Source organism: Sapajus apella, unplaced genomic scaffold (assembly GCF_009761245.1).
Source record: "Sapajus apella isolate SASKATOON/1434 unplaced genomic scaffold, GSC_monkey_1.0 scaffold89, whole genome shotgun sequence".
Taxonomy (NCBI): Eukaryota; Metazoa; Chordata; class Mammalia; order Primates; family Cebidae; genus Sapajus; species Sapajus apella.
This window is the reverse complement of record NW_022437029.1, coordinates 2356385-2372897: the sequence shown is the minus strand read 5'-3', so window position 1 is coordinate 2372897 and position 16513 is coordinate 2356385. Positions and strand designations below refer to the sequence as shown.

Below are 16513 nucleotides of genomic sequence, written 5' to 3'. Positions count from 1 at the left end.
TGGAGAGAGATGGCTCATGAGTAATGAGCATTCAGAGCAGAAGGTCCTTGGAAGGGGAGGAGCAGAAGTTTAGGAAATAACAGGAGCAAGATCGGGGTGGAGAAGAACTGGGAAGAGAGAGCAGGTACAGTCTTATGCATTTGAGGCACAGCGTTTCGGGGTCATGTTGGTCATGGTGGAAGTTCACTGATGAATAAATATTGATTCAGCAGCTACTGTAAACCGGCACCGTGCCAGGTGCTGGACACAGATGCAGACCCTGCCCTACTGGAGGTTGTGCACTGGTGGGGGACTCCAGTATGGAATATAAATAAACCACTTCAAAGTGTAATATGTTCCCTAAAGAAGAGGTGCAGGAGGGAAATACAGGTCAGGAAGAAAGACCAAAGGAAGTGTCACTGAAGCTAAAACCTGAAAAATGAATAGGAGTCAGCCAGCTGAAGGGTGGAGGCAGCTCAGGTTAAGCCCGGAGGGCAGGAAGAAGCTTGGGGTGTTCATAGAACTGGTAGAAGGCCAGTGTGGCCGGAGTGCAGGGAGCAGAGGGAGGTACTGAAAGGAGGCCCAAGAGATGGGATCTTCTTAAGGAGTCTGGATTTAAACCCAACTGCAGGGAAGCCAGGGAAGGGTTTTAAAAGAAGGAAAGGACATGGTCCAGTCCCTATTGCTGGAGGAGGATGAGAGGGATAGTGGCTGGTATCTAGATGTTGCTGGACAGCCAGCCTGCAGAGAGCCACTCAGGAGTAAGGACTTGTGGCCTCTGGCAGTGAGGCAGCTCAATTTGACCTCTGCCACCAAGGATCACCTGGGCAATGGGCCTGTTGTCATGAGAAGGATGACATTGTTTCTTCCTAATTGGTTCCTAGCTGGCCCTTGACTCCTAGCCTCTCCCAAGGTAGGGATGTCTGTGCCTATGGGGTCTGTATTTTCTGAACCCAAGTGAAGACAAGCAGATTGAGTGTCTGTGAAGACCCAAAAGCAGAATCCTGGGATGAACACTGTCCTGAAGAAGAGTGTCCCCGCGGCCACCCTGTGTTGGAAAGCCCATTGCCTTTGGCTTAACTGTCTTCACCCCGTAAATGACCAGCCTCTGGTTTGACTAAGTAAAGACTCAGGACTGATGATTAGCAAGAAAGATGATGGTGTTGGGAATAACTGAGTGAAGAAGCAAATGTAAATATTTCTAAGCGTAAATATCAAAAGCGTAAATATTCTTGTCTTCTGAGATCCCAAAGGGTGCCTTCCCTTGAGTGTGGGAAGGGATGATTTTCCTTTCTTTCCTAAACTAAAAAGTATTTTCAGTTTGCAGAGGTAGATGTCATTTTCAGAAAGGCAGCCCTGCCCAGCATTAAGTGCAGATTAGGGGTTCAAACCCTGGCTCTGCAACTTGCTATCTGCATGCCCTAGGACACGTACTTGCCCTTCTCATGCTGAGTCTCCTCATCTACCACATAGAGATAATAGCAGCATCTCGATGGTAAAATCAGAGTAACGGCAGGTCTTAGCTCAGTGGGTCTGCTGGCAGGTGGGTGATTTAAATGAGTCACTATTTGTAAATGGCTTAGATCAGTGCCTGATATTTGATAAAAGCATGTTCCCAATGAAGTGCAATGTATTCAGAAGTAGCATAGTCTTCTTTCTTTGGCTTGTCAATGAGATTCTCCTTCTCTGAAAGAGATGTTTTCAGGGGTAGCTGAGAGATTTTCTGGAGCCTCAAAAAACAGCCAAGTCCACCATGTTATTGGCTTTCTGGTTGTCCATGCAGGCTGCAAGAAACGCCATGTGAGGTCTATGTTTCATTTGCACCTTTGACAAATCTTTACCTGAACATTTTAGTCTTTTCTCAACCTGGCTTCAAGGCTTGATCCAAAAGACATTAAGGAGGGGAAGAGCCTCCTTCACTGCCAGCCACTTGGCAGGGCCCTGGGAACCAGAGTTCTCACCAGAAGGTGAAAGTCCCAGGGGTAGGGGAGGGGCATTCTTCCTTTCCACATTTTGAAAGCATGAAGGTGCTTGCTCTACCAGGCTCCAGATAATTTTCCATTTTTCCAACCTAGTCACAAAATTCCCCACCAGTTTCTATTTTGAGTGTTGACACCATGTTCTCAGTTTTCGCTAATCACCAGGAACCTCGGTTTTTGCCTTCTGAAAACCTCCAGGAACTTCAAAAGCCACCCACAGCACACAAATAAAGCCAGAGGTTTAAGATATTCTGGAAACGAAAGTCTTAGGTAGAAAGGCAGTTTATGGAGTCAATAAATATTTAGTAGTTAGAGCAACAAAAAGTAACGTGATTTTGAAGAGCAAAGAGCAGAGGCTCAAGTTGGGAAAGGAGAGAGGGGAGTACAGCTTTGCTTACAGTTGTTCATAGTTCGAGGATGTTGAAAAAAGCAAACACACAGGCACCCAACAAACTCGTTGTCTCTGATTGTCATGAGTCACCTGTTCATTGTGAAGGCAGGTTATTAATTTGGGGGGCTATAAGGCTGAATCACAATTTATTTTTGTTCTTTTCATACCGGGAACTTAAAGCACTTAACCATCAAAAGAGGCTTTTAAGTGAACACTTTGTGCCTAAGGGGTAACATTAAAAATTCAAAAGGAAACCTCTTTTGACATGCCCAAGTAAATGGGAATGTGTCTTCGGCCTCGTTTCCCTCGATTCTTCTATCTGGGATTTTGATCCCCTTGAAAGCCACAGGTGCAGAGAGCTCCTTCCGGGGTACAAGCTGGCTCTGCCTCCCGCAGCCGAGCAGCGCGGCTTTCCAGGCCTCCAGTACGCGCGGGCGGCGCTAACCGTTGGACCCAGCGTCCCGGGGAGTAGCGCTGATTCCGCGTGATCTCCTCGAAATAGCGCGGACCTCGCCGCTCATTCTGGCGTTGGGTGACACCTGAGTGTCCCGGTCATCTCTTCCGTCCCCTGTGGACACGTCACGGCCTGGGCTCCCCGCTGGGACGCAGCTTCCGCGCCTCTAGCCCTCCTGGCCCCGGGTGCAAGCCACCAGGGAAGAGGGACGTGGCCGCCCGGCTGTGCCATCCGCAGACCGAAGCCGCGGCGCAAGCTCCGGAGGAGATTCACAGGGCGACCACCCAAGGCCGCTCCCTCCGTGCGCGGTCTCCCTAAATGGACCAGATCTGTCTTTACAAGAAAAAGGATGTTTTTTAAAGAAGAAAGAAAGAAAAAAATAAAAAAAGAAAGGCAAGAGCAGCTGAGACTGCACCAGCAGCCTTTCTTCCCACACTCGCCGGTGTCACAACCATGAATCACCTCCAGACGGGGCGGCAGCTTCCCTAATTAGCTTGGAGACGCCCCGGACCCACACGGTTATAAAACAACAACAACAAACTTTTACTTTTATTCAAAGGCACACTTCCTTCCCCCGGCGCCCACGCCTGCCGCAGGCCACCGACTTCGAGGGCTGGTCTGGAGGTGACTGGAATCCCGGGTGCCTCTCCGCCGACGGGCGCGGGTGCCCTGGGCCGGTCCCGGACTAAGTCGCGGACCGCTCGGGGTCTCCGGTGCCCCCCGGCTCCTCCGGAGCCCGGACAAGGCCGCCGCACTGACAGGCCGAGGCGGGTCGGGGAGCGGCGCTGGCTGTGGAGGGGGCGCGTACCCCGATCACCCTTCCTGCACGCCGATCACCCTTCCTGCACGCCGATCTCCCTTCCCGCACCCCGATCGCCCTTTCCGCACCCCAATCGCCCTCCCTGCACCCCGATCGCCCTCCAGCAGGGCAGCCGAGGCCCGGGCGGCGCCTGCAACCCCCCCCCCGCCACCCCGAGCCCAGAGGTCTCGGCCCTCCTCTGCCCGGCGGGCGGTGGAGGCGGCGTTGGGAGCGGCGCGCCGCGGGGGAGGTGCGCGCGGCGGCCGGCGAGGGAGCGGAGCGGCGTCCGCCCCCGCCGAGCCGAGCGGAGCCGGCGCGCCCGCAGCTGGGAGCTGGGAGCTGGGAGCTGGGAGCGCGCCGGGCGCAGGGCCCGGCCGGCCGCGGGAGGGTCGTGTCCGAGGCTGTGTCCCGCACTCCGGCCGCAGACCTGGGCTTTCGGGAGGCGGCGCGGCCACCTGCTGCGTCGCCGCAGCTTCGGGCTAGGGCCAGGCGCGCACCCCGGCGGGAACAGCCCCGGCTTGCCGCACCCCACGGAAGGTGCCCTTCTCTGCGCGTCTTGCCGAGTCCGGGCCACGCTCCTGTGCCAGGTACCTGGAGGGGTTTGAAATCGCGTAGCTCAAGGCAGGCGTGGGTCGAAGACCGGGCAGCGCGGTGGCACCGGGCGGGGGTGGCGCGGGCCGGGGCTGGGGGGGCGAGAACAGAGGCCATGGGGCCAGGGGACCCTCGGACCGGGAGGGGTGCCACCCCGGCCGCCGCCGCCCTGGGCAGCTCCTAGGGCCGAGGGAGAGCCGGATGCGCTCGTGCAAGTGACCAAAGTTTCCCTTTGCTCACTTTGCTGGACTCAACTTTCCATTGTGAGGCAAAACCAGCAGTTTACGCGCCAGGAAAATAAAAGAGGAAGGAGAGAAGGTCCTGCTCGTTGAAATTGTTAGCATACGAGGTCTTTATGCCCACTGTCTCCACAGGCCGTTGGAAGGGAAAGGAGTGGACACATTCATGAACTGCCTTATGCTTTAGGTGATGGTTTATTTAACAGGTTTTAGGCTGTGATTACACACCACCCGTGAGGGTTTCAGGAGTTGGTCTAAGAAACGTTCAATTTTTAATCAACAAATATTTGTTGAACAGAAGCCTCATCACAGGCAGGGCTTTGGCAAGTTCACATGTGATCAGAGGTAATAGTCACTTGCTTTTGAAATGCAAGTCAGAAGCAGTGCCGCCTTCTCTATGCCTTTGGCTCCTGTAGGTGCAAGCCGCCTGCCGGCACCAGGTCCTCCTGACAGTTTTGAGCCAGGAAATCCCAGTGGAAGATAGGCAGCTGTGTTACCCCTTGAGACCCATTCACACCATCCCAAACTGGTCTTAAAGTATCTTACTCGGTTATTTGAGCCTGCAGGCCTCCTTCATTTGCATATACCATAGACTAGAATCTGGGTAGACCCCTGGTATTTTCCCTGGAGCTCAGTCCCACAGTGCACCCCTGGAATGATGGAGCACCGTGGTCACCCTAAGAGCCTATTGAGGTTATAAAATTGTGAGGAGAAAGATCCAGAGACAGTGTCCTGTGGTGACATCAGGCATCCCTGCTTTGGAGCTGCTGGAAAAGGTTGAGCTGGGCCGGTTTCTGGGCTCTGCCGCCATGCTATGCCATCTTGGAGCCTGAGGCAAGAGGAAAAATTAGGAACACTGATCCCGTCTTTATTTAAAAGTGTGTGATTTTGTACATTGTAGATTTTTTGTATTAGTTTTGATGTTTTAAACTATTGTATTAAGGCGTTAATTTATCTGACTGCATTTTTGGTACCCCCTTAAATTTTGTGCCTGTGCTGAGTACCTCACTTCCCTCACCCTAATTCTGGACCTGCTCTGCGAGTCAAGTTCTTAACCTCTAAGCATCTAGTTCCTCATTTTTAAAATAAAGCGTACTGTCCATGGATGCTGCGCGGCTCAGCTACTGCCTAGGATCAGGCATATGGGGCACACTCATGGGCGGCTGTCCTGCTGGGGTCACCGCTCTGCTTGGCCCTCTTGAGCTAGTTAAGATGAATCTTGACCAATCTCAGTGCACCGTTCGGGGAAATGACAGCAGTGATAGTACTATGGTCTGAATGTTTGTGTCCCCCCCCCCAAATTCATATGTTGATTCCTAATCCTCAAGGTGATGGTCTTAAGAGATGAGGCCTTTGGGAAGTGATAGGTCATGAATGGGCTTGGTGCCCTTATAAAAGAAGCATGAGGCGCTTGCTCATCCCTTCCACCATGTGAGGACACAGCGAGAAGGCACCTTCTATGAGGAACAGACCCCTACCAGACACCCAACCTGCCAATGCCTTGATCTTGGACTTCCAGACTCCAGAACTGTGAGAAATAAATATCTGTTGTCTATGAACCACCAGGTTTATGGTATTTTGTTATAACAGCTGAAATGGATCAGCCGGCCAGCTCTCTGGGATGCTCTCAGGGTTAAATGAGAGAGTAGATGTGAAGGTGCCAGGCCTCCAGGAGAGTGGGTTTTCTGTGATGGCCTAGTGGGCCTGGATTTGACTTAGTGGCCTTGCAGCCACTGGCTCTTCCCCTGCAGGATGGCCCCGTGCCTTGTCATGGCAGATGCTTGTTGTGCATATAAATACTGCTTGTGTTGCAGGTGGACTACCTGGGTGGAAACTTGCTCAGGGTTTATTGTGGAGGGTGCAAAATTTTGTGTAAGTGAGCATGATTTTCCTGTCCCCAAAAAAGTCCCTTGGTTCCCTTTTTGGTATACTCAGTTCCCAGCACATGGTTTTATTTTTCTGGAGCCTAGTTCAATGATATTATTTCAGTCACTCTCTAGCTTACAGGTAGCTTGGTCCCTGGAGAGTTGGTCTGTCAGTCTCTCCAGGTTACTCCTCGGGGGCTCCTTTTTGCCACAGGTCACCCCTGGGCACCAGGAGAAGATGGTAGTTCAATCAGAGCTTGAGGGGCGTGGCCCTGGCTGATTGTCTGGATCTGGTCCTCTTGCTGTCCCCCAGTGAGTCCCCCTCCCCTCCGCAGGGAGTCTCCTCCTCACATTTCCGTTATTGTCCAGCTGGTGTCCCTGGGGTGAGCCACAGCTGGGGACCTGGCTCTTGCATTGGCCCAGAGGTCCCCACACTTTGAGGTCTCTTCTGGGCCTCTATTGGGCACCTGGGAGTTTGCCCAGGTTGTATGGAGCTGTGCTGGGCCTCCATATCCACTGTTCTGAGCTCTCCCTTCCAAGAGTTCCCACAGGAAGCAGAACAGGAACCCCTGACACTTCCCAGCCCCATTCTGCTCTACCCCTGCTCCTCCAGTCATAGTCATAGGTCTTCCGTCCCTGGGTTCATGTCCCAGTACCAGAGAGCATTTTTCTACCTGTGGGGCAGGGCTGTTTCTTACGTTCTGTCTCTTCTCCTCTGGACATCATGGCTTTGGCGCGCACTCTGGGCTCCAGCTTCCAGGTTTTGCCCTTGATATGTAGAAGGAAATTTAAAATATTTCTGTATTCACCACTCTCCTGGGTTAAGTGTGTTAGGCCTTTTATTACCTGAAAAAGACTGGGAGAGCCGTCGGGGCTGCTGGAGACTTCATTCAGGCCTGGGAGAATGCAAGGAAGGAGTAACTGGTGGCATCATGGGGGGTGGGACTGGGGATATTGAATAGCTTACACAGCCTGGCCCACTGTCATGGGGATCAGCATCTTCCAAACCACCATCCCTATTTATGCTGCTGTCGCCTCATCAGAGCAGCCCCCAGTGTGCTTGGCACTCACTACCAGCCGTGGGAGAAAGGCGGAAAGGTCAGATTAAAGGTCCTTAAGACACATTTATGATTTTAAGAAATTACCTTGAAGTTCTTTGTGTTGCTTTTAATGTGGTCTAACCCATAATCTTGAACCAAATGGATAATGAACAAGAGACGCTGTGTCTGTTGGTGCCCAGTGAATTTAGCAGTGAAATGACGGGAAATGATAAGACAGGTGTGTGATATGACAGGGCACCCCCTTAGCAGCATCAGCCCCCAGCTTTGCACAGGCTCAGACACCATTCTGGAGGAGATTGCTGGTAGGAGGATTCTCAGACATTTTTCTTATGATCTGGGTATCTATGAGAGGAAATTATGAAAGATAGTTTTGAAAAGTGTGGATGGAAAGGTATTTATCTGCTCAGGCCTCCTCCTGGCTGTGAAGTGTGGGGCTGGTTTTTAACTATGTGTGTAGTTGAAGAACTTCCAGAAATATTTGCCTCTACCTCTCAGGTCCATACACCAGTCTCTCCATGGTTTCTGCCCTCAAATTCTCTTGTCTGTGGGAGGCAGCAGAGCCATTAGCTGCAGGGTGTGCAGTTCCCAAGAAACTACTCTGGAAACACTGCCCCACATGTGGGAGGGGAAAATGTCAGGAAGGTTGCTTTCTTAAAGCATGTGGTCCAGTCAAGGTAAGGGGAGTAGGGATCTGGTGTCTTTTTTTGTTGTTGTTGTTTGTTTTGTTTTTGTTTTGGAGATGGAGTTTCGCTCTTGTCACCCAGGCTAGAGTGCAGCGGTGCGATCTCCGCTCACTGCAACCTCCACCTCCTGGGTTAAAGAGATTCTCCTGCCTCAGCATCCTGAGTAGCTGGGATTACAGGCGCCTGTCACCATGCCCGGCTAATTTTTGTATTTTTAGTAGAGACAAGGTTCTCCATGTTGGCCAGGCTGGTCTCGAACTCCTGACCTCAAGTGATCCGCCCACCTTGGCCTCCCAAAGTGCTGGGATTACAGGTGTGAGCCACCAAGCCCAGCCCAGGCTCTGGTTTCTGCTGTGTCACTTAGAAGTCTTGCAACCGCAGTCACCCATTAGATGGGGCGGAGTGTGGTAGACACACACACGCACACGCACACACACAGGAGCATTATGTGAGATGCTGTGTGACAAACATAGAAAATGCTTCATAAATTATTTGTAGGTATTAGTCTCTCATTGTCTTTCTTGTAAGAAGGTGAAAGGGCATTCATTATAATTCCCAATTAGGACCCCCACTAGTAACGTTCCCTAAAGCAATAAAGGGTCCTTCCACATCTGAGATCTGATGGCATTTAAGGAAAATGGGCATAACTGCCATAAACAGTGCTCCAGAGCACAGCTGCCGGTGGAGGCTGTCATGTGGGCAACAACCTTGATGCAATTTAGAACACACAGGGAGACATGAAGGGACAGAAGAGGGGTGAGGACAGAGATGGGGTAGGTGATATAGGTAGGAGAGGGTGGGGACAGAGATGCAGCAGAAAACACAGGACAGAGGGTGGGGACGGAGATGAGGTAGGGGACACAGGACAGAGGATGGGGACAGAGATGGGGTAGGGGACACAGGACGGAGGGTGGGGACGGAGATGGGGTAGGGGACACAGGAAAGAGGGTAGGGACAGAGATGGGGTAGGGGACACAGGATGGAGGGTGGGGACGGAGATGGGGTAGGGAACATGGGACAGAGGGTGGGGACGGATATTCAGTAGCTGGAAAGCATCTTTGTGTCCCATCTTGCTCTGCAGCATCTACCTTCCCCACTAATGTGTGGGGAGAAAGACCTGATTTGAAGCACTTGCATGGGGGCCACAGATGGGAGGTGCCCTGGGCTAAGACACACACCCCTGTCCTATTGGAGAGACACAAGGATGGTTCTGCCCTGTCGTGTCTGGGCTTACCAGTGAATGTGTTGAACAGGCTTGGATTCAGAGGACCAGAATCAGGTCACCAGTGGGAAAGCAAATTTTGAGTGAATATCAGCTTCCTCTGTGTACTGGTCCCGTGCACAGGAATGCACTGTGGTATCGAGCACCTTTTCCATGTCGAATGTATTGTGAGTCCTTGCTGCCGGGCTGCCTTGGGTCCATCTGGCACCTCATGAATATTGGGTGTCTTGGAGCTCCCATCCCCTCCTCTGTTTGTTACTTACCTGCTCTACTTACTATTTACCTCTACTTGACATATCGTCTGAGATTCACCCATTGCATTTGTTGTTTTTTTCTTCAGAACTGAATATTTCCAAACAATCTAACAAAAGCCCCTTATAGAAGACATTAAACTTGTCTCTGAGAATGGGTTTCGAGATTGGGCATATTTTTGTGACGCCATCATCCCATCCAAATGGGGGAGCCTGCCATGCCTGGGGCATTCTCGGACCAGGTGTGGGTCTGTAGAGGTTCGTGAAGCTTTGCTTACACTCACTTCAGGTCCACAGTCACTGAACTGTGTGCTCAGGGATGGTTTTTGCCCCTGGCTGCTCAGGACAGAGATGTGACCAGGGAGGTGGCTTACCCCTCCCACTGTAGATGCTGCTTGGAGTCTGGGGCAGGCTGGGCTGCTCCCTGAGCTCTTGGTCTGATTACAGATCTGCGACTACACACATCTGCAGGAGACAGGTAAGGGAGCAGGTGCGCTAGGCAGGGGGCCACACTGGGTCCGAGGACGTCGGCCCAGACCGTGGCTCTTGGGCTCTCTGCAGGTGACGTGGAAAATGCCGCAAGCACTCTGAAGCCCCATCTCCACTCAGTACCTGCTTTCTAACCTGGGTTTACACTCAGTCCTGCTCCGGAGTTTCTATGATCTTGCTTTAATACCTTAATTATTGACCTTTCTTCCCAAAGAGGGGTACCAAGAACTTTTTTGTGGATCTTTTCTGCCTGGAAGATTTGTGACTTAGAATCTGCAGCACTAGCTTGGCCGGTGGAGGTGAGGAGGGAGAAGAAAAGGGGTGTTTTGGGGAATCAGACCCAATCCCTTGAGGTCTGAGTCACATGGCCACACCTCTCCGTGGGGCTGGGTGATTCAGTCTCTCTGAGCTGTGATCATTTCTACAGGAACTGGATTCCATATAGTTTTGGATGGTTGCTGGGTGTCAGCTACATGCTCCATTGGAAATCACACCCTGAAATTATCACGTGTCAGTGCTTCCAGTATGCTCTCTGGTTGAACATGGCATTTTAGTAGACAAACACAGCATTTTGAAGGTTGGAGTCACTGCTTTGTGAGGCTTGGTCAGTGTTATCTTGTTCCCTTCACAGCCTTTGTGAGCCAAGTTGAGGTGTGCTGGTGCACGGGGCTTGTATGACCACATTCTAGAACAGAAATGACGGGGTGCATTTCGTAGGCCCTGGGGCATCCTAAAAGGGCCCCTTGGTAGGGAAGGAAGTCCTGTAGACAGGACACGGCCAGGCTATCCAACAGGGAGGGTCCAGCAGATAGCACGGAGAAAGCTGGTCAGCTGTCTGTGGCTCCGACCGGACTTGAGATTTGCCTCACCTCAGTCAGGCTGCTCTTTGGCCACTGTGTTACACGGCCTGAGGCCGGGTGCTGCAGTAACTGCCTCTACCATCAAGCCTGGGGGTGGAACAGGAGCAGATCTCCTACAATATTTGGGACATAGCCTTCTGAACTTCTGTCTGTGCTATACTGACTATACATACATATGTATATGCACAAAAGTACATATTTTTCCAAAAGAGGTAACGTCTGTATTGTTTTGTGAGAGGCCTTTTTCTTTTTCGAGATGGACTCTTGCTTTGTCACCCAGTCTGGAATGCAGTAGGGCGATTTCTATTCACTGCAACCTCTGCCTCCTGGGTTCAAGAGATTCTTCTGCATCAGCCTCTAAAGTAGCTGGGATTACAGGCATGCACCACCACATCTGGCTAATTTTTTTTTTTTTTTTTGGTGTAATTTTTTTTTTTTTAGCAGAGACAGGGTTTCTTTCACCATGTTGGCCAGGCTGGTCTTGAACTCCTGACCTCAAGTGATCCGCACACCTCAGCCTCCCAAAATGCTGGGATTACAGGCATGAGCCACCGCACCTGGCCATAAGCTGCCTTTTCAAAATGAATGCTATGAGTTGAGCCTCTTTTCCACAGTATTAGATCATTAGATATTCTTCCTCTGCATCCATTCTCAGGGCTGCAAGGAATTCCATTGTAGGGATAGGTTCCAATCACCACCCCAAGCCCTCTTTGGTGTGAATGTTTAATTACGTCATTTTCAACCTTTTGCTGTTTAGTAACACAACGATACACATCCTTGTCTGCTTGTCATTTAGAATTGTGATGTTTTGTGCATCATGGGTTTTCGTGTTTTTTTGCGCGTTTGTCTGATCGGTGCCTTTGACGTACTGTCTCCTAAGTAGATTTCCTGTGTATATCAGACTCCTCCTTTGATATGTCCTGCCTGAAATAATTTTTTTCACACCAAGTTTTTTTCCCCAAGAGATGAATCTTTACCCAGATTTCCTGAATCTTGGTTGGCAGCATCTGTGTTACTCAGGATTCACTCTCATTTGCTAAAGCAGAAGTGGATTTAGTGCAGGGAATTCAGGACCCACAGAATTGTTGCAAGCTTGGGCCTCTTCGAATGTGCGGGAACCACCGCAGAGTGACATTGCAGAGCGGCCCCCCCTCCAGCTTCTGCCTCCAGCATGGCCAGGGGTCACTGGTGGATCTAGGCCGCATACTTCCCACCATCCACTTGCCCCTGGGAGTGTCCCACTGCTCTGCGTTAGTGGAGTCGAGGAAGATGCTCTGTGACCTCCCCCTACGCCCACAGGAAGCCAGATACTTCCCTAGTGGGGCCTCTTGACGTGAGCCCTGAAGCCTCCCTGCTGTCTCTTGAAAGTGAGATTGGACGCCTCCCAGCCTGAGTTTCAAGGCAGGTTGGAGAAACAAGGGGAAGCCGTCCACAAATAGTTCCTGCAGACTTACCTTGCATACAAACCAAGCACTTAAACTAATCCCTGGAGACCCGCCCTAGCTGAGAGTGTGGGTGGGTTGTGAGGGGCTGTCTGGTGAGTCTCTCTGGACATTGGAGAACCTTTGCTGTCTCTGCCCCTTTCCCGGCTGTGTTGAGTCAATGCCAAGCAACCCTTCGCTGCAGGCGTGGGTAGGAGGCAGGAATTAACCCACTGCTAAGTTAATAGCCAATGTTGTTTCATGAGTCATAATTGATTCGCATTCAGTTTATGAACAACATTTCCCTTTGCCTCTTCAAACAGGCCTTTGTGTGTAATTACTGTGAATTCAGATGTCTGTAGAGTTCCAAGCTGCCCCTCCGAGTGGATCATTGTATTTTCTGTGTTCAGGGAGAACATTGCTGAGGAAGGGTTCTAGGAGGCACACTGTCTTTAGCAACCTCAAGTGCAGTTGGGGGCCTGCGGAGGGTTGGAGACCATGGGGGCAGCTACTGGCCTCATGGTGCACCCTCTTGGGAGCCAGCAGTAAGTGTCACCCCCTCAGAGATGAACTGTTTAAAATGGCCTGGTGCTCTCCCCCTGCAAGCTCCCAGGAGAATGGTGGGAGGGGTAGGAAGAAGGCTCCCAGCTCCTTCTAAGCCGAGGTGGAGCGAGGCAGCCTTCCCTATTCTAATCCTGGGATGGTACAGTGGCTCATGCTTCTAGCCCAACCAGAAATTAGGCCTGTCCAGATAACCTATATTTTCTTTAAAAAGAGAAAATAATACTGATTTCACATGTACCAAATGAGTCACCTTAGGTTTCTATGGCAGCTTCTCTTTGTGAATTAAAAATAGGATTTGATTTATATGTAACAGCTGGTTTTCTTTGATTTTGAGGGGTAAGCATTGATTGTGTATTATGAAGTAAATTGTAATAATTATTTTACCAGCTACAGAGGTTTTTCTTTCAATTCTTCTAACCATATAAAATGAGACCTTAAGGTTATTTTTTTGTAGCATGTAAATACTAGATAATCTAGGCTGCCTAATGCATAACACCTTCCTCCTGCCCACCCCATATTGTGATTTAAAATAATGAATAAAATGTGTGCGTGTGCATGTGTGTGCATGCAAGTGTGTGTTGAGAAGAAGAACCCATTCCAGCTCAGAGATTCAATGCTGTTTTCCCCCTGTCAGGCATTGCTCCTCATTTTGGGTAACTTCACCCTTATCATCTTATTTAATCCTTGCAGTCACGCTCCCTATGAACACAGCCTTTGTTCCTCTGGGTGAACCCCGATGCCCTCGCCCCTCTGCTGGTGCGCGTGCTGTGTGGTTGTTGGTTTCAATACCTTCGTGGCTGTTCTGCTGACACACAGGGGCTGTCATGATTGCTTCGCTCCTCTCTGTTTTTATCCCTACTTTACAGAAGAGCAAACTGAGGCACAGACAAGTTATGCAGGGTTTTGAACCCAGGGTTCTTTCCTTGTCACCTTGTTTTTAACCTGTTTTGAGCCGAGAACTTGAAAACAGTGTCAGGACATGTCCTGGAAAACCGCCCAGGGTTTCACTTAATGCAAGTGAACACTCTTGGGCAAGTTCCTCCCCTAAGCATGCACAGGGCCTGGGGCTGAGCCTGGGCGAGGGAGGGGCCCTTCATTCCCTGGTCAACTCCTTCCTCCTCCTTGAAGTCCCACCTGGGCCTGGACCCTGTCTGGAGTCCAGACAAGAGCCTCTTCCTTCCTTCCTCCTTCCCTCCGTCTTCCCTCCTGCCTCTCCCCAGCTCCTATGGGCAGCTGAGAGCTGGGTCAGCCTGGACCACATCCTGGTGGGGCCCTGTGCTATCAAGGTGGCCTCGGGTGCAGCCTCAGGCTCACTTTTTTCCTCTTCGCTCTTCAAGGCTGTGGCACCTGCCTCTTAGGGCTATAGGGAGAAGGAAAGGCAAACATTTGTGTGGAAATGGCAGATATGTTGTAACTGGTGTCCAAGAAAGTTGGAAACAACATTTTTATTATAATGAGACCTCATTCAGAACCCCGTTTTTTGGGGTTTAAGGCATTCCTAGTTAAAATGGAATCAGACCTGCTGGGGTCTGGCCCCTGGGTCTTGGGAGGTGGAAGAATAGGAGTGAGGAGGTGGTCCATGCCTTGGGGTGCCAGTCCTTGGGGGTGTGCCTTGGGGGAGGCATGTTTTGTGGGGCATACCATGCTGAGCCCAGCATGAGCACGTAATTAGCCCTGGCTGTTAAGTCTTTCTTCACCTTCTGAAGGAGTAAACCGTCAACTGGCTCCTGTCTGTGAGAATAAAAGCCGAGCCAAGAGAGATGGGAATGGCTCTGTGGTTGGCTGAATACGCTGTTTTCCAAGCATTATTAGGTACTTAAGGAATATGTTATAGTCTTATGTGTTACCCCACTAATTAAAAGCAGAAATGATTATCCCCGTTTTGAGGTGAAGAAACTGAAGTTCAGGGAGGTGAAAGTAGCTTGTTTGTCCCCAGCCCAGGAGACCAAGGTGGGGCAGAGAGGGAGGTGGTCACTGAAGTCCCTAGGGAGTGGGCTGGGGTCCCGAGAGGGCAGCTCCAGCCCAGGCTCTGCAAGGAGGATCCTGAATTGCACTTGGTCAGTGGTCATGTAGCACCAGAGTGGCTGCATCCAAGTCTTCTGGCTCCTGGGGTGAACCCGAGTGAACTGCTCGCCATGTGCCAGCATAATTAACTGAAGGAGCAGAGACTTCCAAAACATCATCTGTTCTTGTTTCCCCCCAATTCCTAAATAAACACTTCTGTTGTAATAGCATGTTAATACTACAGCAGTTCTTTGCTCTTCTGATGGACACATAGTCTTTTGTACAAACTTGTGGTTTAAGCTCTTCACTGTCAACTAAAGTAGAATTCCCATCAAATTCCCTCCATGGGTCAATATCCAGGATGGCCTGCCATGGTATTTGCTTTTGTAAAGACTGGAAACTCCACTAAAGCCAGAGTTCCCAGTTTTTCTGAGTATGAATGTCCCTTTGTAATATTGAACAATTTGAGAAAACTTTCATATGACAGTCACTATGTTTTCACAATCCATCAGTTGGGAAAATGCATATCAGCAAAAAGACAGACTGTGAATTTTGAGACTTGTCTAGCTGTCATATTTTATTAATCATGTCAATATCTAACACATATTGAGAAAGAATAGCCTGTATAAATATGTGACCTAGTATTGATTTCATTTCTAGATAGTGCATGTACATTAGGAATTCACATATAAAATAAGGATCTGTGTTTGGATAATTAATATTTGTAGCCTCCCAAAGAAGAAGTGGGTATGGCAGACTATCCTTTTGCAATTTGCTTTTTCTTCCTCGGTACTTTGCTTGCAATTTAAGTAAGTTCTATTAGGGGGTGCCCTGGGACCACAGCGCTTCTGCAGTTCATGAGGCTTTCACTCTAGCTATGAGACAAAGTACCTTTCCCCATAAATTTTTAAAAACAATGTGAATGAGCAGAATATTGCCTGAAAAAAGGTAACCAAACATAATCACAATTTGTTATTTTTTTAATGTGTTCTTTTATTGCATTTTAGGTTTGGGGGTACATGTGAAGAACATGCAAGACTGTTGCATAGGTACGCACGTGGCAGTGTGATTTGCTGCCTCCTCCCCATCACCTACATCTGGCATTTCTCCCCTTGCTATCTCTCCCCAACTCCCCACCCCACACCGTCCCTCCCCTATTTCCCCCCAACAGACCCCAGTGTGTATTGCTCCCCTCCCTGTGTCCATGTGTTCTCATTGTTCAACACCCGCCCATGAGTGAGAACATGCGGTGTTTGATCTTCTGCTCTTGTGTCAGTTTGCTGAGAATGATGCTTTCCAGGTTCATCCATGTCCCTACAAAGGACACAAACTCATCGTTTTTGATGGCTGCATAATATTCCATGGTGTGTATGTGCCACATTTTCCCTATCCAGTCTATCATTGATGGGCATTTGGGTTGGTTCCAGGTCTTTGCTATTGTAAACAGTGCTGCAATGAACATTCGTGTGCACGTGTCCTTATAGTAGAACGATTTATAATCCTTTGGATATATACCCAGTAATGGGATTGCTGGGTCAAATGGAATTTCTATTTCTAGGTCCTTGAGGAATCGCCACACTGTCTTCCACAATGGTTGAACTAATTTACACTCCCACCAACAGTGTAAAAGTGTTCCTATTTCTCCACATCCTCTCCAGCAT

General features: G+C 50.1%; 1 protein-coding gene across 1 annotated transcript in view; it reads left to right on the top strand.

Annotated features, from left to right (window-relative positions):
- Positions 1 to 3890: 3890 nt before the first annotated feature.
- Positions 3891 to 16513, top strand: part of CRACDL (CRACD like) — a 145722-nt gene continuing 133099 nt past the window's right edge. Inside the window, exon 1 of the mRNA XM_032255397.1 lies at positions 3891 to 4189. The gene's annotated coding sequence lies outside the window, so the exon portion shown is untranslated. The remainder of the gene's footprint in view (positions 4190 to 16513) is intronic.